This window comes from Passer domesticus, chromosome 4 (assembly GCF_036417665.1).
Source record: "Passer domesticus isolate bPasDom1 chromosome 4, bPasDom1.hap1, whole genome shotgun sequence".
Taxonomy (NCBI): Eukaryota; Metazoa; Chordata; class Aves; order Passeriformes; family Passeridae; genus Passer; species Passer domesticus.
Window position 1 is genome coordinate 18,929,555 of NC_087477.1, and position 24,356 is coordinate 18,953,910.

The 24,356-nt window shown below is 40.5% G+C and overlaps 1 long non-coding RNA gene across 1 annotated transcript in view; it reads right to left on the minus strand.

Moving 5' to 3' along the window:
• The window catches only part of LOC135298658 (uncharacterized), a 501,452-nt gene that overhangs the window by 202,856 nt on the left and 274,240 nt on the right, over positions 1 to 24,356 (minus strand). Inside the window, exon 12 of the long non-coding RNA XR_010360690.1 lies at positions 4,190 to 4,281. This is a non-coding gene — a long non-coding RNA (uncharacterized LOC135298658). The remainder of the gene's footprint in view (positions 1 to 4,189; positions 4,282 to 24,356) is intronic.

Sequence of the window (24,356 nt, forward strand, 5' to 3'; positions counted from 1 at the left end):
GTGGGATTAAACATCATCACACTATTTCACTATTTCAAATTATTTCACTCATTTTTATTTGTCTTTGTCTGCAGAATTTAGCACAGATCTCCATTTTTCCTCCCTTTCCTCCAGTCTCCAATATTTTGATCTGCTGCAGACATTTCTTACTACCACATAATAAGATTGATTCATTTTATACTTGACATTTTCTTCCATCCTTGGATGTCGCTGTATATTCTTAAAGGAAAAACTGCATTGTACTCTAAATTATGGCAATCCAGAACTTAGTATGGGGCTTGCCTGAGAACTGCATCTTTGTAAATTCAGGCAGCAACAGCATAAGTTCTGTTCAAAATAGCTCTCCTCTGGCTGAACAGTAATGAGCACTGAATTCTAAGACTTTCTATCTAACTGAATGTGTTTGGTACTCCTGAAAAGAAAAGTAACTTTGTATTTTGTTTTAAAACAAGAAGGAAACAATACAATTAAAGAAATTAATTAAAGCAAGTGCGATAGAAAATATTACACATGCAGGGGAAAAAATGAAAGCATGATGAAAATTACCAAAAACAAAAAAGGAGGGGGTTGTCAAACCAAACACATATTCTACTGGTTTCCTTTCTAGAAAAGAAGACTCAGGGGTAATAGTTAAATTATAGATATTCAGGGTATTTCATAGGGCTGCAACCTGATGTCAGACCTGTTCTTTAAGCACCAGGGTCTGCCTCACCATGTAACCCCACTGTGCACTGTTCTGTAGATCACATCTTTGTGAATTGCTTCTAGGTAGTCTCCAGTGGCTGTCTTCCATTACAATCTGGGTTTTGATCCTCTTTTTCCCATTCAGTGTCGCTGTGAGAACAAAAAACTTTCTTCCCTCAGGTGAGATGTCTCCAGGAGACTTGGAAAAACCTCTGGAGGTTTTTTCTGGAGGCCATCAGCCATGGCCTTGCAGTTCTTCCAGGTATAGTGCCTTATGCTGCATGATTGTCACATGATTTTGCAGAAAGTGTGTTATCACTGTTAGAATATGGCACTACAAGGTCCAAATTCTACTTTTATTTCTAGAAGTAATTTTTAATAACTCCTCAGGGAAAGTGAGGGCCATTTAAAATATATTATCTCTCATATCATCTATATATAGATGCATGAAGCCAGAGCTTTTTTAGCAAACAGAACACATTTAGACACTGAAATAAGGTCAAATTTCCAGAAATTATCTGCAGCTGGAAGCTCTCACCACCCTCAACACACTAAGCTCTTGGAAACCCGGCAATGCATATAGACAACTAAACAAGAGCTGGGCTGTTCAGAAAATCTGGTCCCAGTTGTGAATGCTGACATCTCCTGAAGATCCTCTCACTGGTTCTAAAACTCTGACTTACCTACAGCTCCCACTGACTGGGAATCCCTGCCATTGAAAACCCACAGTTGCCTGCGTGCAGACAGCTGTGGTTCCAAATATCAAAATTCACTTTTGCATTTTTAATTTGAAAATATTCACTTTTGCTCCAGCCACATATGATTTAATTTGTGTTTTTCAAGGACCTGGTGCTGAAAGGCAGAAATTACAAGGATGTGTTAAAACTTATTAATGACACCCTCTAAAAATGAGCTAAATTTTCAGGGCTCCAGAAGTATCCATTTAAGTCAAACAGTTTTGTAAGTGAAAATTCCACTATATTCTAGGAAAATGAGGGAAGAGGAGAGCTTTATGCTGGGAAGTTTCAGCTGGGTATTATTATGACTCCTTTTACACACACCGTAAGTATTTCATGACTTTGAACCATCTATTTTTCCAATTAAGATGTCAATGAAAAAAAATAAGCAATGGATCACAAGGGCTGGTCTTAAAAAGTCAACATCAACCTTAATTCTGTGATGACACTTTATAGCTTATTTTCCAAAATACTTCATTTCTCACCCTCACAGAATTAACATTTCCTTCAATTGTCACTGCAACATACATGTTTTGTTGAGAAAAATCCTTGTTTTGTACTAACACTTAAATATCATGAGGTTGCCCTCAATTTACCTTGTGCTAAAGTAATCCCAAAAGTGAGAAGGATGTTTCCCATCCATGCTCCTACTTCCATACTCAGCTCTCCAGTGACTTCTGTGATAGTTTTGGGTACTGGATTTTGAAAGCATAGTAGTTGATACTGCTTGAAGTACATCACTTTCATTTTTAAATGTAATAAAAAGTAAGAGCCCTACAGTTTCCCATCAGAATGCACTACTTCAATCTCCTCCTTTTTGCAACCAAAACTATGGGGTTGTTTCCTCAGGAGAGGAAAAAGAATAGAACTTAAAATGCAACAATAAAAAGCTAACACAATAATGATTCTTAGCCTTTTTTTCATTAAAGCAATGCAAAAGTCTGAACAATAGCTGATGATATTTCCTCTAGAAGAAGCTCCTTGCAGAATACCAGTAACACCAGCTGTAAATTGAACTACATAATTTCTAATGCATTAGGATACGTGGATTATACAGACATTAGAATATTTTCTCATAATATCTTTGAAGAAGAAAGAATTAAAAGAAAAAAATAAAACCAAATTTAAGTGAGCCTCCAACAACTATCAATATTTCAAACTACAAATTAAGTACCCTGTTGTTAATTTTAGTATGCACCTCAAAAAAAAAAAAAGATATTTTAAAAATTGTCTTAATACTTATGAATATATTCACATCCTGGACTATAAACACCCATGTAATTGAGTTGTTTTTTTTTTTTGGTTTTTTTTTTTTTTTGGGTTTTTTTTTTTTTTTGTGTATAGATGTTAAATTTAAGCCCGAGTAATCAACTGTGATTTCATCCACCATACACAGACTTTTTCCTTCATGATGGGAGGTGGTTTTTCCTGGGGACAGTGCTAGAGTTTTGGGGTTTTTTTGGAGGGAGAGGGATTGCTGATTTCAGGGATACTAAAAGAAAAGTGTATTTTGTAAGGATATCAGCATATTAACTCAATCTCTCATCGCAAAATGAATATCCCTGTGACTGATGAAGACACAAACTCGATGGATTTCAGAACACCAAGGGACCATGATGGCAAATATTTTGGAGAGAAGCAGAGAAGGCACAAGCTGAAGAGAAGGGTGCCTCCCTGTGGCAAACAGATACAAGAGAGGCCAGGCAAATTACTGGGGCTTAGTTCCAGTTTCTTTTTTCCATATTTTTTCCATATGGACTCAAGCAGCCATAGCATCAAATGTTCCTGGGAGCACACTCTCCTCTTTATGCTGCGGCAGATAATTGCTAGGGCAAAATCACACCAAAACCACACACACAAATAGAGGAAAAAATAAACCTACAAAACATCCACACAGGCAAAAAGCCTCACAATTTTTTCCTAATTTTGAGAGTTTAAAGTTTAAAGCTTATGCTGTATTTTGGTTTTTAATTAAAAAAAATTGAATTACACAAGCTTCTATTTTGGCATCATCCGAATACAGATAGAGGCACATTTTTACAAATTCAGAAAAACAAATATTTTTTTTTGCTGAGCACCAGTTAACATCTAATCTTCCTTGATGCTCCCTTTCCATTCTCTGCTTGTAATTCTTCCAAATCAGTTCCTTCCTTCCTGCAGAGTCCTACTCTTGTAAGGACTCCATAGTGCCTTTACTACAAGTTCCTTTTTCCTTATTTTTCCAAATTTCCTGAAGCATGTCACTTTCAAAACTAACTCTAAAGTTATCACAGCAATAGTTGGCTTTTTTTTTGTTTAGGTCAAACCTGATCTAGCCAGTCAGACCTCTAGAAAAAAAACTGTATTTTTATCTGAAGGAAGACTGCATCAGCAACAGTCAAGGTAATGATATTACCCAGATAGCATCATCCCATAGAGGTTGTTGAACCATCTTCAGATGTTTCATCTTATTTCAAAACAAATATTTTTGAGATAAGTTATTTTTTCTTCTTTTTTTTCTTTTTTTTTTTTTTAAGATCTCATTCTCTTTATATTTTTTTTCCTTTCTTCACTTGTAGAGTGGAAAAATTACAGAAAGAAATGGAGGAACTAAAATCAGAAACCAGCTACACTATGCCAATCTCTTGCTATCATTCTCCGCTTGCTTATCCTGCACATTCCTTTAATTCTATCAGATACTATTAAAGATTCAGTACATTATTCTAAACTGTATTTGATAGAGAAAATCACATATTGAAATTCAAACAAAGAGCAAATAAATACTTTACCCTTATAAATTCAGGATATGTATATAAAACACCTCCGAAAGGACTTGTGCATGTATGATGATACCAGTTCTTCACTTTGGATAAACAGCCATCTGTAAGATCAAGATAAAAGAAAAAACAGCCATATCTTAGGAAGGATAAAATTATCCTTTATCAATCGAAGTGAAAAATTTGGATTTAAGAGATGTAAGATCACTGCCTGGTTGCAGAGAATTTTTCCTGCAGTGGCTTTTCCCGCATATTGCCCTAAGAGGAAATAAGATGGAATGTTAAACAAATGATTCACTACAATAATAAAATAAACTTTCAATATTTAATGAAAGCAATAAATAATAGATTGTAATTGTCAACCTAATACAATTTAAAAGGCAGAATAATTCTTATCCAAACACACTCAACTGAGCTAACAGGCTAAGTCAGGGGTTTTGGTTTTAAAATACACCAAAAAATCTTCAGCTATTTTTTCCTCTGTTCTGGAGCCTGCTGTAGGCAGATGAAACCTATCATGGTTATCATTGTATCCTGAACTAGTTTATTTGAAAATAATTTTGAAGTCAAGGTCTTTTGATACTTTATGACCTCCTTTACTCTTCCTCTGAAATATTCTTGGATGGACTTAAAAGAGGGCTGCACATATGGTCTACTGGATTAAACAAGGAGGTAGGAAGGTCAGATTATTACCAGAATAATTTATATTTCCTTTTGCATTGGCTGTGTACAACATGAGCTGTAAGCAAATGAGACTCCCCAAAATTTATAGTCAGCTACACTTTGGATTAAAAATCAGACCGGGACAAAAGAGATTTTGCAATAACCAGAGAACAGAAATTGTGACCAAAAACTGGAGGTGAGAGGATGGCAATTAGAAATATTTTACCATGCACCTGGAATGCAGCATATACTTCACCTATTGTACTCATTTAAGCTAGTATTTCAGATTTTGAAATTTGTTATCACTTCACCAGGGAAGAGAGATCTTTTTTCTTTAGCCTGTCTCTTCACAGCAGTGAAGACAACCACTCAGTGGTCATTATACTGTACTCCTGCAACTGAAGGCAACACTCCACTGAAAGAAGCTGCACTGTTCATTTGATGACAGCCTGATTCCTCTTTAAGAAGTTTCTTGCTAAAATTTACTGGAAAGACCCTGTTACCTAGGATGGTCTGTGATATAGCCACAAAACAGAATCACTTTAAAAGGTGCATGTTCTGCAGTGATCCTAGCAATGCTGATCTTTCAGAAACAATCTGTGTAAGAATAAGGACAACTTTTCACAAAACAAAATACACACTCCCCGGGGGGGAAAATAGTGAGGAACTTTCTGTTCTGCATTCTCCAATCATCTCTAAGAAATAAGGATTAATAACTAGCTGCCTGTAGGCAAGTTGTTACAGAATTACCTACTAAAGGGCTTCTTCCCCTTCACCTTGTTCCCAGCTTCTGTGTTTGGAAGGATATTTAAAAGGTCATCCAAAGTAATCACCATGATAAATGCAAAGAAATTCAACTGCAATTGGTTCAGTAAAGGGTTTTCTTTCCTTAGTGGAAAGAAAACTTCAGGAAGTGCTTTTGTCAATCCCAGTAAGACTTTGACAGTAACATGTAACCTCAGTCCTTGACCCGGCAAGTCTGAGCTGCATTTAATTGGTCTGTCTGCAAAGCTATGAAAAATTTCTCTTTGTGTACTGTAAAATAAAATGTATATATTTCATACAGCTGGGAAACAATATCTACTATTCAGAGCTGCTGGCAGCACAACAGAGCACTTTCCTTGTTAAACTCTCTGAAACCATCCCCTTTTTCCAGCCCTGCTTTTAGGTGCACTGAAGAAGCCAAAAATATAAAAGTCAACAAGTGGAAAGCATAATCATTGGAAAACTCAAAGGATATAAATCATTCTTAGGAGAAACACAACATTTGGTGAAAATCATGAGAACCTTCCAGATTTGTTGGGTTGGTTTGTGGAGCTGGGGAAGGACTTATCAGGAAAAAAAAAAACAAAACGCTGAACAGCCACACTGAAACCAAATCCTCATCTCTGTCCTGTCCATCTCTTTTTTATTTTTACTCTACTTACTGGTCTTCCTCAGCATCAAGCTACTCCCCATAAATCCACAACTAGCAGCCATGTGGACTTTTATGAGATAAATCTCAGGATAACTGGGAACCCACGGGTTTTTTTTAAAAAACTAAGCTTTTCAATACCCGATCAAATAAACATTCAAAGAGGAAGAATTTAAAGAGGAAGAGACAGAAGCTTTCTAATCTCTAATTCTCATGTCTGTCAGTGTGAGTTACCATGGCAGTTTGAACACACATTGAGTTTGTGGCCATTTTTATGGCTGGAAACAGGATGGGCTGAGGTGTATCAACGTTACAGAATGAGTCAGCCAGCAAATCCATGCCAGGAGATTCCCTCCTGGAGTAGCTACAGCAGTCATAAAGATGTAAACAAAGGTAGCAACAGGACTTATTTCACTGCTGAGGTGCAGCTACCCAAGGAGTTTTGCTGGCAACAAGATCTTAGTAATGGGAGGGAGGACTTCCCAGTTTCCACTTAATAGACCCAAAACTAATAAAATTTATAGCACAGACTGAGCCTGAGCTGCATAAAAACATAGTCACTGAAAGTTTGCAAAGCACTGGTTAAAAGGAGAAAAATGGTTATGTAAAGGATGTCAATATTGATAAGAAATGTAGATTTCCATTGATCCCACACTGATCCAGCAGTAAAATGTCTATTATAAACATCACCACCTCACAGGACTGAACACAGTACACGACTTCAACTTCTTCTAAGCCTTCATTTGCAATCAAATTACAATCAAACAGGTAAATTAGGTGTGTCCTGTACAGCAAACACATGTGGAAGTGATGCACATTATGTATAAATTAGATCTATTTTTATTCTTCCAATTACCTTCAGATGCAGCAATAACTAACCACAGAAAAGGTATTCCTGCATGTGAGCAATGTCAAGACGCAAGACCATTTTGAATCTTTAAAGCAGCTCACAATTTTAAAGTCACTGGCAGTAGAAAGGCAGAAAAAACCAAAAATGAGAGTATTTTACTGCTAAGGGACCCGGACAACCTTCTGACACAAGTTTCCTTGTTGTTTTTAACTAAAGCACAGAGAGATAAAATGGTTACAAGTAACAATTGGTAATCATTAGGCCCTTTTTAAAAAAAATCCTGAGCAGAAAAAGAACATTCCCTCAAGTATTGTTTGAGTGGGCACTGAACAAATGCTGAAACCACTCACTCCTGTTCCTCCCTGGATGCTGTTTGGTGTTGCTCAGAGTTAAATGGTAGAAGACTAGCATTTATACAGTTTTATATCTTCAAGCACTGGTATGAACTGAAGGGATTTTTTTTCAGCCTTTTGTAGGTGTGTGATAGTTACACAATGCAGAAATACAGGCTGCTGAACACTAATTAGAAACAAACCCTTAAAATACATATTCCATTTGCTTTAGAGCATCAATTATAAAACCAGATGTTAGAGCCAGATGTCAAAGAATTATTTTTCATAAGCCACAGCTTATAGCCATGTAGCCTCCATTTATCATCTCAGATGGGAACATTTAATTTGACAGCACACATTTTGGTTAATAGCCAGTTTCAACATTAGCACTTGTTTTTGCAATTTTATGTAAAGGGATGCGATAAAACTGTCTATAATGAAAATTCTGTTATTTCAGTACCTCAGCATTTACAAATCATGTCTATCTGTGCACAAGCTGAAAATGTTTTACACACTTGTGAACGTCTGCAGTATGTCTCAGAGGAGCAGTTCTTTCCACATGCCAGCTTATTTAACATATATCTACAGATAGGGTTTGCTCCTAGAAGCTGTGCTCCTCTTTCAAGACATTTATCTTAAGAGGACAGAAAATAAAACATTTCTGCTCCTGTGTTTCTTGAATATTATAAAACTTCACTGATTACAGTGGATAATTTTGGTTAAAAAAATACTGCATTCTGTTACTTTTGGTAGATGGTCTTAACAGAAATTTGGGCCTAGAGCTCTCAGGGCAGCCTATATTTAGCATTACAAGTCCTTTCTTATTGTGTATTCCTTGCATTTCTAGGTAAAATCTGTGCCAGGTCTTCAGCTGCTGTCAGGCTGGCACAGACCCAGTAACTTCAGCACTGTATTTAAGTTTCTTTTACATTTGACAGAAAAAAAAAAAAATCTAACTGTTCTGAAGCCAGGAATGGTAAGGAAGGGATAACTGGCATACTTTAAAAATCTGCCAATAGATATCAATCCACCCTGATTTTAGTCCTAAAGGTGAACAGTCCCACTGCAAGGCTTCTACTGAGAAAAACTGGGTAATCATATCAAATTATGTGACAAATTTGTGAAAAGTGCAAATTAATTTTCCTCCTGACTAAAGCCAGGATTTGACTCTTCAGATAGTAAGAAGACACAAGTACACTATTTCAACTGGGATATTTCAGGTTTGAATTATTTTATCCAGACAGCAAAACAGCTTTTTTTGGCTAGCCATCACACATTTTCAAACTCAGACGTTAATTTTAGAATAAAATCCTCAAGAAGTAAAACCAAGATGTTTAATGCAACCCTATCAGAAAGACATATTATATGTGCTGCCTATACTTGTGAAAAATTAGGGAATGGGCATTTTTATTGCTCCTGTTCATAAATCAAAGAATGTAAGGAACTGATATATGAAAGGACTAAAGAGGAAAATATAGTATCATCTATCAAACACTTAAAATACATATTTTAAGAAACTCCTATGAAAGGGAAGTGGAGATGAGTCATAACACACCTTCAGTTCTTCAATGGGAGGCACAGCCTGATCAGACTCCAACTGCTAATAAGAGAAACCCAGTCTCTTAACTGCAGATTAATATAGAAATTACATCCAACATCCTTTCGTGCTGACATAAAAGAAACCATACCAGCCAGCTTTACTTTTCTGCTAAGAAGGATTTCAAAAAGTGCCCTAGACCAGGACACAGGGGTGCTGAAGACCTGTGTTAACTCCTCCATACACTTCAGCAGCAGAAATGAAGAAGGCCTGGGTGTAACCATGGCCAAAAGAGCCCTGCAGATTCTGAGCTGATGAGGATAGGAGATTTAAGATTCCTTCTGTGAAACCACATTGGGGTTTTTGTTTTGTCTTGATTTTTCTTTTTTTTTTTCCTGTCTCGGAGATTGGAAATTCCACCTATTAGAATTGGTGGAACATCAGTCTTACTCCTTCTGGTAAGTCAGTATGCAAGCAAAACAAAAACAAACATATTAATAAGTTAGTAGATCATAATATACTGATGACTTCTCAGTTCCTGAAAATAAAACAATATTGAAACATCAGTTATTCACACACTGAAAATTCTGATTTTTCAAAACCCTGTAGCAGTAAAGTCAGCTCAAGGCTTTTGAGAAAGTCACAGTTACTTTCATGATTTTGGATATTTGTATACAAATACAACTTAAAGAGACTGAATTCATTACTGAATTTCTGATATACACAAAATAATGTTCTGACACAGGAAAAAGCCTGCGTACAGTAATTGTAACTATTAGCTTCAGTTGTTATGGTCTGGCAAAAGTCTTTCAGTACTCTGATATCTGCTAGCATCACTGGAGAAGGGCATTGCAGCTTAATTAACTTGTTAACAATGCAGAGGCAATGAGAAACTAACATTCTACCCTTTCACATAGATCATGCATGTTGAATAGCTCTAACATTCACATCATTAGCCACAAAAAGTTGTTTTTCCAGTCACTGACATGCATGTTTTTATTTCAGCAGCCATAACACTCTAATGGCTAAATGGATTTGCTTTCCCAGAGTGTCTGGGAAATGATTTTGCTAATCTTGGTTCACAAACTCATTACCAAACTGAATTCCAGCATCTTTTCCAGTGTCTAGCCTGAATATCAAGTTTCAGGCACCTTTCACTACTCCTTATTTATGTAATTCTTTATTAAGCCTGCATTTTACAGCCTTTTTTTACAACTTGGTCATATTAAGTAACAAGGTTCTGGATAACTGGAAAAAACTCAGCAGCAGCTCAGGAGGTATCTCGGGTTTGGGATGGAGGTGTAAAATAACTCACAGAGCACCAATGTACACAATGCTGATGCAATTCATGTGGCTGCTGCTGCATGCATTCCATTGCACACAGGAAGGTGTGTTACCTCCCTTCCCATCTCACCCTAGCCCAGGAATTCTTTTCTGAGGAACAACGGTTTCAAGAGCAATATCAAATTTCCACAGCAAGGCAACCGGCACAGCAGCTAAATAATCTGCCCTTGTGAAGCACTGCAGATGTTGAAACACTGTGCAGACAATTTAGGGAGTTTAGGGAGACAAAACTCCCTAAACCTTCAGCATCCTTTCAGCATTCTTTCCAAGGCAGGCAGAAGGGGATGCACTGCAAGCAGTCATGTGGCAGCTAAAGGAGTGCACCAAGTATGAGGAAACAGGGAAAAACTCTTCTCAGTGGACAAGAGACAAGAGCACAATCAGCACAAGAGGTAAATGGAAAACTACTATTAGGAATTGGGAAAGAAAAAAAAAAAACTCTTACAAAAAGGGTGATCACACCTTGGAACAAGCTGCTTTGCTATGGAATCTCCATCCTTGGAGTTATTAAAGAATTGCGTGGAAAAGGCCCCAGCAACCTCAACTGACTTCTGAGTTGAATTTACAATGAAGAAACCTCTGCTGTGACTGACTTGGAGCAGTCAACTTCCCCTCCCAGCCTAATTTATTCCTTGATTTGATCTCACCTTCCACCCCACATTCAGGATTCCACAATTTGGGAACAGAAAAGGGAAGCCCAAGCAGTGGAAAGGAGAGGCACATTTTCTGCCACAGAGGCTGAGCAAGGCAGAAGTAGCTTCAGCAGCACACCCAACATTCTTTTTCCTTTTTAATGTTTGCTCTATCCTCTACTCCCTTAGAAAAAGACAGCATGTACTAAAATCATAAAGTTTATCACTCTAATTTCATCTCTTCCTCAGTTTTCCATGGAATTTTGAAGGGCTACAACCTCCCTGCAAACATGTAGAATGCCTACAGCTGGAAATGAGCTGGATCCAGGAAGCCTTTCATATTCTGCCCTAAATCCATTACAGTGGATATATAATTTTAGAAAATTGCTAACTTTTGAAAATAGACTTTTGCCAATTAAATGTCTGGCCTGTGCAATAGCTATTAGCTGAAAACTTCTGCATTTTCTTTTTGCTCCTTCAAAATCCCAGTTTGATACATTCTTTATTAAAATTTCAAATTATCTACTGAAATAATAAAAATTTTCAGGTGTCCTGAGGAACTATCTAATTTTAATTTTACTGCTGCAGTGAAATTAACAATTCCAATCAAGCATTTTCCCTACAGTTCGGAAGAAAGTTAGAATTGCATTTAAACTGTAAAAATAGTTCTCATCAACTAATCTTATTAAACTAAGTAGCAAAGTTTTCTATCACACTGATGTCTATTTAAATCTCACAAAGAAGGGGAATTCCTAAATATATAAAAATTGAAAAAAAACATAGGACTTTGTTTCATCCTTCCCAGTTTCTAGAAGAAGCTGCACAATGAACTCCAAGATACTTCAGGTTGTTTCATTTTGGTTCTAACAGTATTTCATGAGTTGGTGATGTGCTTGCTCAAGTGTAACTTCAAGAAAATTAAATCAAATACATTAACGCAAACTGATAAGTTGAAGAGTGAAAAGAAGTTCATAAATTCTCATTTGCACACAGAGATGGTATTCAGAAAGCTACTGCCACTTCTAATTATCACAAGCAAACAGCTGGTGTATAAAATTGTTAGTGGCCAAAAGTATACACAGATCTGTTATTTAAATTTATTTCAGAATGTAAATGGGCTCTTGGAATGAAGAAGACCTATAACTAATTGATTTATACACTCTAACTTGTTTATTTCAGTTAGAACATAAACATTTTGTACATTCCTGAAAGACCTGGCAAGGAAAGTAACTGAGAAATAATGATGTTTCTTGCTTGAGTATTTTATCATTGTTCATTTTATTTACTGCTTTTTTTTTTCCCCTACTGGATATATGAAATATGCAAAAGTTCCTGTTATTGTAATACAGATACATAAACAGAGGAATTTGGCTTTTCCCTGACTCCATTGCAAAGGAAAACAAATCAGAATTTTACCTACTGTCAGAATTAGGCACGGTTGTGTTTTTTCAAAATTACATAAACTGCAGACCATATATGTGGGAATTCAGGTCAAATCTCATTCGGCCCATCACTTTTCTTTCTGTCACACAAACTCCCTTTATTTCCTCCTGCCATTTTCCAGGCTTTCTTGACACTTGGAGCAGCATCATTGAGGGGTTGGGAGGGATTATCCCAACCTATAACAGTGCTCCATCATGAAAATGAGCATTGCTCTAAGAACCATTTAATGAGTAATTAATAGTATCTAACCTGCAACTTGAAATAATTATCTCCCAACATTTTAAGTTGAATTAAAAAAAAAAAAAAATTAGGTTTCTTAATACCAAGAGGGCTCATTATGAATAAATACCACTCTTTTAGTCCCATTTTAGTTCCTTTTTATTTCAGTTTTTTGCTTTCATTTTGCTTTTAAGTTGGAAAAAATCCCAACATTTTAAAGCTTATACAGCAAAAGGTAATGGTATGCCAACATCATTCACAAAGCTACCCTACTTGCAAGGCTGGTCTCACTGTCTAAGGATTAGAGAGCAAATAAACATTTTAAACTGCAACCCAACTGTAAATGTCTTTCTCAGTGCAGCCTGACAGTAGGCTTTGATCTTTGTGTGTATATACATATATTCATACAAAACTCAGAGGAAAAAGCACTAAAAACAGCATTGGGAAGATTCAGAAAGCCTAAAGAGAATCACAAAAATCTTTTTTTAATGTCTTCAAATTCAGAAGTCAGACAAAACTGGAAACTGCTGTTTGATTTTTGCGTAATCCTTATTTCATGTTAAGAGTATAGAGTCTAATCATGAATCTGGATCTCTCAAGAACACACCAAGCCTAAACACAGAAAGAAAAGCATGCTGAGGGAATGGCCTGAAGTTGTGTCAGGGCAGGTTTAGGGTGGATATTTTAAAAAAGGTTCTTCCCCCAGTGTGGCTGGGCACTGAACGGGCTCCCAAGGGCAGTGGTCACAGCACCAGCCTGAATAGATCCTGAGGTGTGTTTGGACAATGCTCTCAGACACATGGTGGGATTCTTGGGGTGTCCTGCCCAGGAGCTTCACTTGATGATCCCTGTGGATCCCTTCCAGCTCTGGATATTCCATGAATTTGGGATGAACGTCTTCAGCAAGATCCCATATCCGTCTGTGGGGCATTGTGACTGAACACAAAATCTGAGGGCATTGCACCTATTCCACAGGCCAAAAGGGACAGTCCAACCCCCTTGGATTATAAGGAGTTCAGCCTCCTTGTACCACCCATCCTGACTTTCACCCAGGCACGCAAACACTGAATTTTGCACCTTATTACTGACAACAGGGAAGGTTGGTGGTGGTGTGTGTAATGCCAGATGCTGCCAGCAAAAGAATGATGTTGATAAACTCGACAGGGAGTAAAAATCTTTATCTTTCAGGAAAAACATAATCCTGAATACTTGAGATTGGTTCAGAAGCTTCATTTGAGACTGTAGGTAGTACTCTGATTTTCCTTTAAGGAGGCTGACCCAAGCAATGTGTCTGATGTATCATGGAACAACTTTTAGTTATTTTAAAGAACAAATGAATCAATTAACTGAATTCTTAAAGCTGGCAAAAGAATGAGCTAAGACTGATTAGGATGACTTAATGCTCAATTGCTTGATAATATATATATATAATAACTGTACTTAAACTTTTAGATCTAGAGGGTTTTGGTTTCCCAAAAGTTTAAAAAAGAGCAATTAAAATTCTGCCTTACAAAACTTTTTTTTTTTTTTAGGGAGACCACAACCAAAGCAAAACACCCAGACCCAGCCTTAAGTGCCCTCAGCTTTAAGATTACATCCTGAACCCTGCTGGTCCCATGACAATCCCAATTCAGACCTCCCCAAGGAGTAAAGTGAGGCACTTGAAGCCCCCAGTCTCCAACAATCCCTTTACACATTGCAGCTTCACTTTATGATGATTCTGAGCAGACACATCCCTTAACCATGACCTCTTCCAAAACTTCAGAGAACTTCTAGAGAAACAGACCAATTTTCCTTCAGCACTGGGCTCTCCTCACCTACCTGTGACCTCCTCCTGACTTGCACACAGAGTTTGGTTCTGTCTCCTTGCACGTGAAGGGACCCACCCTCTTTCTGATGGGGATGCATTTCAAATGCTGGCGTGAAGAGCATGTCAGGAGCTGCTGGCTCAGAGGAGCTTGGAAGCAAACATGGAGAGAGCTGGAGCTGGGCTCTTGCATGACTTTTCCACACACTTTTGTAAGAATTTTAGGCTAGTCCAGACAGTTGGGAAATCCCAAATGACAGATGATCCATTTTTATTACCCTTACATTTCCATTGTGGATATAATTCATATTGGACTTGTCGCAAAAAAGCTCCACGCTCAAAGCCAAAGAAGATGTAGCACATTTCAAAACAGTCTTTTTCACATCTCTATGGTTATTCTAGGAGGAGTTAATGTAAAAAGTAGCCAGGATGACATCTGCATTAATATATACATGCAGCACCTATGGGTTTACTCGTTAATTAAAGCAAGAGCCTTTATGTCATTTGTACAGCGTGAGGTAAAGAACATTTTTCCTGTCTGTATAAGCTTTGGTACACCAGTTTCCTCCCTAAAGAGCACATAATAGCTACATTTAAGTAAATCGGGTCAACATGTCCTCCTTTATTTTAAGGTAAACTAACCTTCCTGTCCCACTGCAGTCCAATTTTTCTTTATAGCTATTTAAAACCTATTATAGGTTAACATTAACATTGAGACCGCTTCCTGCACTGTCTGATTTTGCTAGATGATAAACTTAATAGCACTTAGTGACAGACAGCAACTGAGAAGCTGGGGGAAGGGGGGATTTCACCTCCAACAGCAGCCTACAATACTCATAGCAGTTTAATAACGACATCAATAAAAAGGCAGATCTACTGTAAAATGCCTGCGGTGGCAATTACTCTGCTCTGTTTACTTTGGCTGCAGCCAGCAGAGAGCAGGATCCATTCTGCTCACCATCTCTTCCCTTCCAGTCACTCCTATCTCACATCTGGACAGGGAGAAGCATAACTCAGGGTGGGGATCAGGAAAGTTTCGGGGATGGATCCCATACTGCACCTGGCACAGACGGCGTTTCTGCAGCACACAGACGCTCACCCCGCTGCTGCGGCAGGACGCATTAGCCTTCAATGGTCTGCACACTAACTGCAACCTTGGAAAAGACATTACCTCACAAGCAAAAAATCTTGCACTGTGTTCATTTTTCAAGATTGAATTAAGCCTGTTTTGGTTAAATGCGAATATCAGTAGTTTGGAAACCCAAATCTGATGCATATGTCTCTCTATACTGCCTCAGAGGTTCAATCAGGGGATGTTTAAAAGCTTTCTGCTGGTAGCAGGCAGCAAAAGGCACTCAAGAGGCAAGAGGAATGATTTGTCAAGAGGTTTCTGATTCCCAAAGCTGGTACTCAGGAGCAGTTTTGGTCTCAGGATCGATGTAGCTTCTAGAGACTGAAACTCTGCAGTTATGCTCTGAGGCAGCTTTAGAAATATCTTCATCTGCCAAAAGCAATATTTATAGTATGAAAGACCATGTAAGTTACTTCAGCAACACAGTTTCTAAAGACATTCACACTTGGCTGATACCTGGCTCTTATCTTTCAGGGGGGAAAAAAAAAAGACATAGAAAGGAAAACCTTTGTGTTAACAATGACAACTGAAAAACTAGCTGGTCTCTTAAAATGATACTAACAGTGCTAAAATGATTCTAAGCTGGGCCTTCCGGTACAGAGTAAAATGCATGGAATAAAGAGAAGTTTCAACACTGTAAGAAGTTATTGACTCTGGGATTTTGCTCTGGCTGACAGTTTCCATACGGTCATAGAAAACAAGGAGAATTTTTAAAAGATGTCTATGTGCCTCCTCGTACAGATTTAGCTGTTTGGTAGTTCACATAAGGAGGTGTCACAGAAAACATTGCTATCTCCTTGCCAAGGAAACCAGACAGGTATCCATCGGTACTCTCTAATGAGCAGCACAAAGCAACAAGTCCTTTCATTTAATCAACTTCCTCTTAGAGTTGGACTCAATTATTCTTAGGGATCCCTTCCAACTTAGGATATTCTATTGCATGATAATGCAAACAGCTACAAGTATTGACTTTTCTCCCTGTGAAAAAAACTCTTGCTTTTTTCCCAAAGTCTCCAAGATCATCTCTAGCAAAATAAATGCTCATCACAGTTCCAGATAATCTGCTTATCTTTTCAGCATATCATGACTCTTTTTTTCATCCCAAAGTGTGAGACCTCAAGATCCTCAAGGAGGAAGCTGGGCAGCCCTTTAAAGAGGGAATGCTAAGCTGTACATCCAGAAGAGCTCCTCTGAGCACAGAGCAGCCACAGAGCACACCTGACCACAACATTTCTAGTTCACCTGTGTCCTTATAAATGGGAAAAGAACAAAACAGTGGCAGGAAAGGAGGCAGAAGTCAACTGTGAGAGTTTCATTCTCCACGCATGATACTCAAAAACAGAATGAAGGCCCTATTAAGGAACACCAATAGCCATGAAAATTTATGTAAGCAGCACAGACAGGTGCTATATATGTCCCCTCTGCTTCCCAGCCTCAATGCAGACTCAGTTTCAGGATGCAGTTGCATCCCAGGAAGCTGCAAATGCTCAGGAGTGTAGTGGCTCGTGCCTCACTGATAACCACTTGGAAAAACATACTTTTTCGTATAAATTAGAGGAAACCTAGGAATCTAGCCTAAATCAAGTTCTAGGCAAGACCCCAGCCAATATAAAATATGGAGAGGCACAAAAGTGCCTCCACTTTCCACTCCACCTCCCTTGAATTCAGCAAGAACTAATCCCCAAACCTCACAGCCGGAGGCAAATGCAGTTGGTTGGGAGAGGAAATCTAAAGTCTCCTTGCGAGGCAGCTCTCCAAGGCTGAGCCCCAGGTGAGGCAGCTCCCGCAGCACGTGTGCAGGTGGCACAAAAAGAACCGGTGTGCCATGACCAGCAGGACAGTGCCAGCCAAAGGGCTGCCTGAGGACGGCCACCGATGGTTTCACTGCCAGCCCTGGCTGAGGGGAAACCTGGACACAGGACAAGGCAGAGAGGGGCCAAATGTTCTACTCCTTCTCAAAACAAGTTGCTGGTTTTGTTTCCAAGCCTAGCACTCTTTGGATCTAATTAAATTTGAAGAGGGAAATGAGGAGTAAGCAAAATTCTTGGACAGCAGGCTGGTTTGTTCAGCTAGCTGGGGCTGCAAGCCATGCGTGAAAAGCAACGTCAGGTGCTAAAGCTAATCTCTGTGTCCTTCAACAGCAACAAGAGAAGTGTGAACAAGACAGAGAATATACCTATTTTAGGAATGCAATTGTTTTATAGGAAATGCACCAACACCCAGTGTTCTTCTAATCTTGCTTTTTAATACTCAGCGCTTGTAAATTTCTTCAATCTGGGAAGTCCAAGATTTCATCTGATAGCATAAATATTTGTTCCGCACCATTTGGGGGGTTTTTTTTAATTCTTAATGTTTATATAAATATCACTTAGCGACCTGTGAAGAATTAAGGAAATATGCCTTTAACTACTCTGTGTAGGTCACCTGCAACAAATTTCATGGCAGAGGAGCTTCTGGAAGCCCCTGGTTTACCATCACTACCAAAACTTGGTAGCGATCTTCCAGAGACCCAACACGGAGAGGCCAAACAACTATTACTGGTCTTAAAACAAAAAGAAGAATTGCCCCATGGAGCTTAAGAGAGCATGCTGTCTTGGCATTAATTCCTACCAAGGAATTAATGCCCTGACAGTACAGGGCAGTAAATAATGCAGATTTCTAATTTATACCTCTTAAAGCACAGCCTAAAAATAGGAAAGACTCCTATAACAAAGAATCCTCCATTGAGTGCTCAAGAAGGAATTCTTACATCTTCTTCAAGACCACACATAAACCAGGTGGAATCAGTTCTGAAATCAGATTTTAATAGCTCTGAGAGAGATTTTCTTTCACAGTTGCATTATTGAAGCCATGTAAACTCCTGGAATCCATATCATCTTCTAACTATAAGCTGCAGAGATTAAATTTCTCACTGTGTGGAGAAATACCTGATTCAGTTTGTTTTGAATCTGCTGCCTGTCAACTTTTTTTGATCTTGTCAAAGGCTGTCTGGGGAGAACCTTGTCAATACAATTTTTGTGAAATCTACATGAGAATCTGAGGAGATTACTACACAGCTTGGATGCTAGAGGAACTTCTGCAAATAGGTTACAGGGTATTTATTTAACTGATTCAGATCTTTGCTTCAGCTGGCAATAGTTCAAGAATTTTATTTTCTAGTGTCTTTTGGTGGCCCACATTAAAAAAAAAAAAAACAAAAAAAACCCACAAAACAAAAAAAAAAAAAAAAAAAAACCAAAAAAAAAACAAAGAACAAGTTCTGTCCTTTTCCAATTTCAAACAGATATTCTTTTTCTTTACCCAAGAATTATGACAAAGCAAGTGACGTTCAAAGTCAGCATTCAGAAAGAGCCCTGAGAAGAGACTAGATGTATGCCAATTCCCTCTTGCTATTCAGCTGATTTTATATACTAGCTTTCTGTGTCTCTAGCTTTTTATATGATCTCTGTTACTACAGCCACTTCCAAATCTTGGTAAAAGTTAGTAATTTCTACACCTTCACTTTGTGGGAAATTGTGGGGGCAAAAAAGTAGCATTGTTTAGTCCAAGTTCAAGCAGAAAAACAGAAATTCAGAAATACATTCTGACCCTTGGCCAGTTTTAATTTTTATTTCACAGCACCCACAAGGACACCGTCCCCAAGTGAGGGGAGTGGGGCTCGCAGAACTCACCGATTGTGAGGTCACGGGCACATCTCCAGGGAGGCCTGAGGTATAACCGTTGCTGTACATCAACACTGCACTCAGAGCTGAGGACAGGATCCCGAGAGGGAGCTTGCCCAAGGCTGCTGAGCAAGTTTTGGTGTCTCTGAGGCATCTGTCTTCACTCAAGGAAGGATTGGAAGGCTTTGTCAGGAGGAGAAAGGCCGGCAGTGCTGTGGCCCAGACCGTCCAGGCATTCCTCCGTACCCACAATGGTGCAGCAGAACGCTGCTAAAAAGCGTCCCCCTGGCAAGGAGCGAGGTGAGAGCCAAGTCTCCCTCCCCACAGATGGCAGAGGGGGAGCGGCCAAGAGCAGCAGAAAGGGGAAACAGGAGATCCACAGAATCACCCCAGAGTAGAGGCCCTCCTCTCATGGGCCAGAGGAGCCAGGCTGGGCTGTGGGCACCGGCACTTCCCCTGCCCTTTAGCCAGCCAGCAGGGCCTTGGGGACAATGCTGCAGGGACATTTCCTGAGCTCTACAAGGTGCTCACTCCCCCTGCCCTCTCTCTCTCTCCCCAATGCACACCGTGTCACCGGGCAGAGGCAGACGCAGAGAGCGGCAGCTGCCTCTCCGGACATGCCAGGCCGGACCAGGCTCGTCGCCGTACATGGAGCCAGCAAGCACAAGACTCGGGCAGCCAGAAAGGAAAACGCATCCGGCTCAACCGCGTGCCACTGCTGCGTGCTGAGACCAGCAGCCCCAGCACCGCCCCTCAGGCGGTGTCAGGGCAGTCCCAGGCCGTGGGGCTGGTCACCAGCAGCAGCAGCAGCTTGCCCTGCCGAAAGCAGGGCCTGAAGCGAGGCCACCCACGGGGAGACACGGATCCTCAGGCACCCAAGAGCCCACTGGCAAAGCGCCGCAGGTTGGAGGATGGTCCAGCCCAGAGTGCCGGTACCACCAGCCAGGTGGCATTGAGGCTGTCCCTGGAATCTCAGTCATCCAGGAAACAAACAGCCCCATACATACCCCCCTGGATCTTGCCCCGCTCCCAATCCGGGCCAATTCGTGTGAGGCACGTCTTGCGGCGGCAGCTGCGAGATAAAAAGCCCTACAGTCGGCCTGAAAACCAGCGCAGGACCAGATGAGCACCCACCCCTGTTGTTTGGCCCCCTCATCCCTCAAAATAAAGTTTTCTGCTTTGTTTGTTTGAACTGGGAGATGCCACATTCTTTTTTCCAGTCGTCTGCAGCTGATCTCCAAATAGGGGCCCCAAGCTCAGCGGGACAAGTGTGTGCCTTCAAGGACTCACCTGTCCCATGGCAACACCCAGCGTCACCACGTTCCATGGCAACACCCAGTGTCACCATGTCCCCTGGTCTGGAGATACCAGCCCTGCTTCTGCCAGGGAAAAAACAGAACTGTGCAAAAGGAGCACGGGGATTTTGCAAGCATTCCTGGCTGAGGCAGCCTCAGTGGGAGGGCACAGCTCTGCCTGCTGCAGGTGCCCAGGAGGGAAAATCATGGATGCAATAGGATTATTCCCCTCCCAACCCAGCCCAGGCACAGTTCAATCTACCACTGCTGCCACTGGGGTTGCACGTACCAGCCTGGAGAGTAACTGCAATAAGAGAGAGTAACTTCCCAGCATCAGTGCAGCTGATGCTGGGAAGGTAAAACTAAACCCAGTCCCGCCCCCAGTAAAAATACACTGCACCTGAAAAAAAATAGCCAGCACCCTCCTGTTCTCTGCAAATGGGACAAAAAATTTCAAAAGCATTAAAAAAATTAACCAGGCTTTGGAGCAGTTACAGGTCAGACTACATGAGGCTGGAAAAGATTGTACAGGTGACAGTTCTCAGAGGAAAATTAGCAGGAAATCCCTTCTTTCTGCTATTAAAATCTCAGGCTGTTGCCATGAGACACTCAAGCCACAAGAAAAGTACTTCAGCACCAGCATCCAACTGAGCACCTGTTTGATCCACTTCAGTGGAAAGCCATCACTTTGCCAGCAGAATTCCTCCTCTGGGTTACACACAACATATTTTTTTCTATCTGGGAGTGCCACTGGATTTTTTTACCTAGCATTTAATATTAAATTGTGGAAGTATTTTAAATTAAAAGGGAATGAAAAGATGGACCCACAAGATGGGACAGGAGGAAGCCAGGCAGCCCTTTAAAGAGGGAGATGCTAAGCTGTACATCCAGGAGAGCTCCTCTGAGCACAGAGCAGCCACAGAGCACATCTGACCACAACATTTCTAGTTCACCTGTGTCCTTATAAATGGGAAAAGAACAAAACAGTGGCAGGAAAGGAGGCAGAAGTCAACGGTGAAAGTTTCATTCACAACACATGATACTCAAAATCAGAATGAAGGCCTATCAAGGAACACCAATAGCTATGAAAATATATGTAAGCAGCACAGACAGGTGCTACGTATGTCCCTTCTGCTTCCCAGCCTCAATGCAGACGCAGTTTCAGGATGCAGCGGCATCCCAGGAAGCTGCAAATGCTCAGGAGTGCAGTGGCTCGTGCCTCACTGATAACCACTTGGAAAAACATACTGTTTCATATAAATTAGAGGAAACCTAGGAATCTAGCCTAAATCAAGTTCTAGGCAAGACCCCAACCAACATAAAATATGGAGAGGCACAAAAGTGCCTCCATTTTCCACTCCACCTCCCTTGAACTCAGCAAGAACTAATCCCCAATCCTCACAGCCGGAGGCAAATGCAGTTGGTTGGGAGAGGAAATCTAAAGTCTCCTTGCGAGGCAGCTCTCCAAGGCTGAGCCCCAGGTGAGGCAGCTCCCGCAGCACGTGTGCAGGTGGCACAAAAAGAACCGGTGTGCCATGACCAGCAGGACAGTGCCAGCCAAAGGGCTGCCTGAGGACGGCCACCTATGGTTTCACTGCCAGCCCTGGCTGAGGGGAAACCTGGACACAGGACAAGGCAGAGAGGGGCCAAATGTTCTACTCCTTCTCAAAACAAGTTGCTGGTTTTGTTTCCAAGCCTAGCACTCTTTGGATCTAATTAAATTTGAAGAGGGAAATGAGGAGTAAGCAAAATTCTTGGACAGCAGGCTGGTTTGTTCAGCTAGCTGGGGCTGCAAGCCATGCGTGAAAAGCAACGTCAGGTGCTAAAGCTAATCTCTGTGTCCTTCAACAGCAACAAGAGAAGTGTGAACAAGACAGAGAATATACCTATTTTAGGAATGTAATCGTTTTATACGAAACACACCAACACCCAGTGTTCTTCTAATCTTGCTTTTTAATACTCAGCGCTTGTAAATTTCTTCAATCTGGGAAGTCCAAAATTTCATCTGATAGCATAAATATTTGTTCCGCACCATTTGGGGGGTTTTTTTTAGCTCTTAATGTTGATATAAATATCACTTAGCGAACACTGGACCTGTGAAGAATTAAGGAAATATGCCTTTAACTACTCTGTGTAGGTCACCTGCAACAAATTTCATGGCAGAGGAGCTTCTGGAAGCCCCTGGTTTACCATCACTACCAAAACTTGGTAGCGATCTTCCAGAGACCCAACACGGAGAGGCCAAACAACTGTTACTGGTCTCAAAACAAAAAGAAAATTGCTCCATGGAGCTTAAGAGAGCATGCTGTCTTGGCATTAATTCCTACCAAGTCTGCTGACAGTACAGGGCAGTAAATAATGCAGATTTCTAATTTATACCTCTTAAAGCACAGCCTAAAAATAGGAAAGACTCCTATAACAAAGAATCCTCCATTGAGTGCTCAAGAAGGAATTCTTACATCTTCTTCAAGACCACACATAAACCAGGTGGAATCAGTTCTGAAATCAGATTTTAATAGCTCTGAGAGAGATTTTCTTTCACAGTTGCATTATTGAAGCCATGTAAACTCCTGGAATCCATATCATCTTCTAACTATAAGCTGCAGAGATTAAATTTCTCACTGTGTGGAGAAATACCTGATTCAGTTTGTTTTGAATCTGCTGCCTGTCAACTTTTTTTGATCTTGTCAAAGGCTGTCTGGGGAGAACGTTGTCAATACAATTTTTGTGAAATCTACATGAGAATCTGAGGAGATTACTACACAGCTTGGATGCTAGAGGAACTTCTGCAAATAGGTTACAGGATATTTATTTAACTGATTCAGAACTTTGCTTCAGCTGGCAATAGTTCAAGAATTTTATTTTCTAGTGTCTTTTGGTGGCCCACATTAAAAAACAAAAAAAAAAAACACAAACCAAAAAAAAACAAAGAACAAGTTCTGTCCTTTTCCAATTTCAAACAGATATTCTTTTTCTTTACCCATGAATTATGACAAAGCAAGTGACGTTCAAAGTCAGCATTCAGAAAGAGCCCTGAGAAGAGACTAGATGTATGCCAATTCCCTCTTGCTATTCAGCTGATTTTATATACTAGCTTTCTGTGTCTCTAGCTTTTTATATGATCTCTGTTACTACAGCCACTTCCAAATCTTGGTAAAAGTTAGTAATTTCTCCACCTTCACTTTGTGGGAAATTGTGGGGGCAAAAAAGTAGCATTGTTTAGTCCAAGTTCAAGCAGAAAAACAGAAATTCAGAAGTACATTCTGACCCTTGGCCAGTTTTAATTTTTATTTCACAGCACCCACAAGGACACCGTCCCCAAGTGAGGGGAGTGGGGCTCGCAGAACTCACCGATTGTGAGGTCACGGGCACATCTCCAGGGAGGCCTGAGGTATAACCGTTGCTGTACATCAACATTGCACTCAGAGCTGAGGACAGGATCCCGAGAGGGAGCTTGCCCAAGGCTGCTGAGCGAGTTTTGGTGTCTCTGAGGCATCTGTCTTCACTCAAGGAAGGATTGGAAGGCTTTGTCAGGAGGAGAAAGGCCAGCAGTGCTGTGGCCCAGACCGTCCAGGCATTCCTCCGTACCCACAATGGTGCAGCAGAACGCTGCTAAGAAGCGTCCCCCTGGCAAGGAGCGAGGTGAGAGCCAAGTCTCCCTCCCCACAGATGGCAGAGGGGGAGCGGCCAAGAGCAGCAGAAAGGGGAAACAGGAGATCCACAGAATCACCCCAGAGTAGAGGCCCTCCTCTCATGGGCCAGAGGAGCCAGGCTGGGCTGTGGGCACCGGCACTTCCCCTGCCCTTTAGCCAGCCACCAGGGCCTTGGGGACAATGCTGCAGGGACATT